This window comes from Equus caballus, chromosome 1 (assembly GCF_041296265.1).
Source record: "Equus caballus isolate H_3958 breed thoroughbred chromosome 1, TB-T2T, whole genome shotgun sequence".
Taxonomy (NCBI): Eukaryota; Metazoa; Chordata; class Mammalia; order Perissodactyla; family Equidae; genus Equus; species Equus caballus.
In genome coordinates this window covers 14,692,443-14,696,511 of record NC_091684.1, presented here as the reverse complement: position 1 = coordinate 14,696,511, position 4,069 = coordinate 14,692,443, and the positions used below count along the sequence as shown (strand labels likewise).

The following is a 4,069-nucleotide window of genomic DNA, read 5'->3' as shown; positions in this document are numbered from 1 at the left end:
TTCTATCCACAGGATGACAGTAACATCCCCTTCCCAAGTCAAGACAATCAAAAATGTCTCCAGACATTGCCAAATGTCTGCTGGGGGCAAAATTGATGCCCAATCCCGGTTCAGAACCGCAGCCTTCCAGGCCAGTCCTGGGTTTGAATAACAATGGGACATTTTCTCTCTGCTGTCCCCTCTGTGGTTAATTGGTACGGAAACGACCAGAGATTCCTCTGAGAGACTGGCCCTTTCTCTCTTCCTACTAGTTCTTTTGATTAAGCAGACAAAGCAGAGAGATTTTGTTATTCCAACAGAGGCTTATGGAATGGATTAACTATGATGTCAGATACAAACATATTCATGGTAGAACTTGTCACTTTGGATATATGTGTATACACTTTCAATATTTTTTTAACAACATATTTCTGAAGGGCTCACATTTCTACCAAGCACAGTCTAGGTAAACCTCGCCTCACTAGATGTTCAGAGAATGGCTATGTCAGTTCCTTGAATTCCTTGTATAACCGGAAGTCAACAAGGGAACCTTACCAAGCACCTAGATGTGAAACGTCTTCATAAAATGCTTTGCATACTAAGAATAACGAAAAAATTACTTATGGGCTGCAGAATTAAGGTGACTTAAGGTCTCAGTTCTGATTACGGATTTTCATTGTCATTGAGTGATGTAAGAAGTTGGACTGGTATGAATGCTCTCTCTTCTTTTATACGTGTGAGTGTATGTGTTTTTTTTAAAAATTCTTGATATGGGCTTGTTTCTTTATGATTTTTTCATCTTCTTCTCCCAAGTATAACACAAAAAAATTAAGAAATACGCAATCATGCTTGAAAGAGGTAGTGTGTAGCATATCAAAGAAGCACAAGGAGACCACTACCCTCAGAGGGCTTATTCACAATCTATTAGGTCAGATAACAAACACTGATACCCACCAAAGAATGAGAAAACTACTATGAAACAGAACAGTGTGAGCTCAACGTACGGACAGAGTACAGGTGTTCAGAGAAGGGGGCTCCGAGAAGGCTGGGGTCTCAGGAAAGGCTTCAGAGAGGGCATTAAACCTGAACCCATGTGAACGGCTGCACAGGTGTTCCACTGCAGAGAGGCCTGGACTTAGAGGTAGAGAAGTGGCAGGGCAGCTGGGCACAGAGTTCAGCGCATCTATGATCATGGCCAAAGGGGTATTGATAAACAGCCAAATACTACAGAATAGAAAGGCTATTAAGATATGCAATGCTCTGGTTAATTATTATTTCCTCGTAACAGTAAAATCAGAAAAGAATCTAGGAATTGAAACAGTGACACAAATCAGAAGGAACCTGAAGTTTGAGTTATTTATTTCAGTAATACCATTGCTGTAAGGCAAGACATACTGAAAGAACAATCACCATTTCCCATCCCTTTGGTAGGACATCTATTTTCATATTTATTCAGTAGGATCTGGTAGAATCTGGATTTACTCATTAGTCACCAAGCATCAAATGAATGTCCACCACGTAGGTACCAGGTGCACAGCCGCTCTTCCAGGAGCTGTGGATGCAGAGGCAGACACAGCAGACGAGGCTTCTGTTCTCATAGACCTCGCTTTTCTCGTGCAGGCAGACCGATAATGAAGCAGCAAACAATCAGAAGGTGATTCTAGAGAGTGATATGTCCAGTGGAGAAAATTAAATAGTGCAACGTGCTAGACCCGGAGCGTGCAAACTGGCCTGCAGCCAAGTCCAGCCCACAACCTGTTTGTATTAGGCCATGAGCTGTGAACGGTTTTTACATGCGACCCCCAATCAATGAAATATTATCCTCCCCAAAAAAGAATTCCATTCTTCTCATTAGCAAACCTACATTACAAAATATTGTACTCAATTGTTATATTCTATTTTGAATTTCATCAGTAAAAACTTGTGCAAATTTGTTCTCCCTCCTGTCGCTTAAGTATCTATATATTATCATCAGTTTTGCCTCTTGGCCTTCTGTGCATCCCTTAACATAAAAAGCTCAGCCCTGAACAAGATGGAAATTGTACCATTTGCAACAATGTGGATGAAGCTAGAGGACATCATGCTAAGTGAAATAAGCCAGTCGCAAGACAAACACTGCATGATTCCACATCTATGAGGCATCTAAAATAGTCAAAGTCATAGAAGTAGAGAATAGAATGGTAGTTGCCAGGGGCTGGGGGAGGAGGAAACGGGGAGTTGTTGCTCAACGGGTATAAAGTTTTAATCACACAAGATGAATAACTTCTAGAGATCTGCTGTACAACACAGTACATATATATAGTTAACAATATGGTATTGTGCAGATTAAAATATGTTATGAGGATAGTTCTCATGTTAAGTGTTCTTACCAAAACACATACACACACAAGGAAATTTTGGAGGTGATGAATATGTTTAGCACCTTGATTGTGGTGATGGTTTCACTGAACATTTGCAGTTTTTTGTGTATTAATTATACTACAATAAAGCTTTAAAAAACAAGAGTTTGCCAGGGCTGGCCCAGTGGCCTAGTGGTTAAGTCTGGCGCACTCTGTTTCGGCAGCCCAGGTTCGAGGGTTTGGATTCTGGGCTCAGACCTATACCACTCGTCAGCCATGCTGTGGCAGTGACCCACATACAAAATAGAAGAAGATTGGCACAGATGTTAGCTCAGGGATAATCTTCCTTAGGAAAAAAAAAAAAGTTTTGCTGACTGATGTGTTAGAGACCAACAGCAGTGGTGGGGGGACAATGGTGGCTAAAACGTGAGGGAAGGCCTCTCTGAGGAGTTGACATTGGAGCTGAGACCTCAATGGCTACTTCTGCCACTCACAGGCTGTGTGACCGCTGGATCTCCTCTTCCATGTCGTAAAACATCTGGATTGAACTATACCATCCTCCTTCCCTAAGTCACTGCAGTTCTGTTTCTCTATTGACTGAACCCGGTGTATTCCCCATCGCTACTCACTCACCTTTCCTCTCTCATCTGTGCCCACTTCGTGAGTATGAAGAGGAAGCAGCCCCAGCAGAAGAGACATTTTCAATTCTCCAGTTTTGCACACACCACACCATTTGGTAAAACTCACAAAAGTCCCATCAACACGAGCTCTACAATTAGCCTCCAATCCCTTCACAAGACATTCAGGACATGCACGGAAGTTCCTCAGAGCACAAGGCCAAATGCCTTCCAATCTTCCAGACGCTCCTGAAAAACAGCTTACACTTGCTCTGAATGATTGTGGTCTTTCAAAGTCTATACAAAGTAATATACAAGGAGACAAAGCTATTTTACCAGGCAGACAGATATTCCAAATTACTGGTTCTTAACAAGCATGGTAATACATCAGTCAAAAGCAATAAATTTAAACTTAATGAAATCTCAATTTGCCTACAGTGCATTTCACTTTGACATTTTCTATATTGCCACTGTGCTTTGATAAAGTTTTTTAAAATGCAAAGAAAGTGTCTGTAAGGCTAAAGACCAGACTTGGTGCCATTGTGGCCAAGGCAACATTACAGTACTTAAGTTTCATCGCTCCATGCCCCGTGGCAGGCAAAGCCCCAGCACTTACACAGGTTCAGTTTTCATTATCATCATATGATTATGCATTTTACTGCATTTAACTGATAATACAACTACCAGCTCACCTTAAAAGAATTAGCTTGGAGGTTTCATTGCTTTCCAAATGGAATTCATTTGACAAACAAATGACAATTAGCCTGCTCTCCCTGTTCTGCGTCACCATGCTTTTTGATTGAACCTAGACCAATTTACAATTTTTAAATGAGTTTAGACATTTACATTTAAAATGTCTAGAGGAAATTAGCCCTAGGACATTCAACAGCCAAAATGCTTTTTGAAGTTGATTATTATTTGATCTGGTACCCTCTACCTGTACATTTTGTTCCGACTTCAAAGTTTGGGAATGTAAATGCCACCTCACCTCAAAGCACAGGGAGAAACTTAAAAGCAGTTTTGCTCATTATGTTATGCAAAGGAGCCCATATTTTAATATTCGTTTAATATGGTTAGTTAGCTTTAATGACACCAGTGTGACAGTGTCATAGTTTTGGAATCTGAAAGCACTGA

The 4,069-nt window shown here is 40.8% G+C and overlaps 1 long non-coding RNA gene across 1 annotated transcript; it reads right to left on the bottom strand.

Moving 5' to 3' along the window:
* Positions 1 to 1,312: 1,312 nt before the first annotated feature.
* On the bottom strand, positions 1,313 to 3,232 carry LOC138916440 (uncharacterized). Its single transcript, XR_011423718.1, has 2 exons — positions 2,952 to 3,232; positions 1,313 to 1,639 (listed from the first exon to the last, which is right to left on the bottom strand). It is a non-coding gene; the product is annotated as an uncharacterized lncRNA (long non-coding RNA).
* Between the last annotated feature and the right edge of the window lie 837 nt (positions 3,233 to 4,069).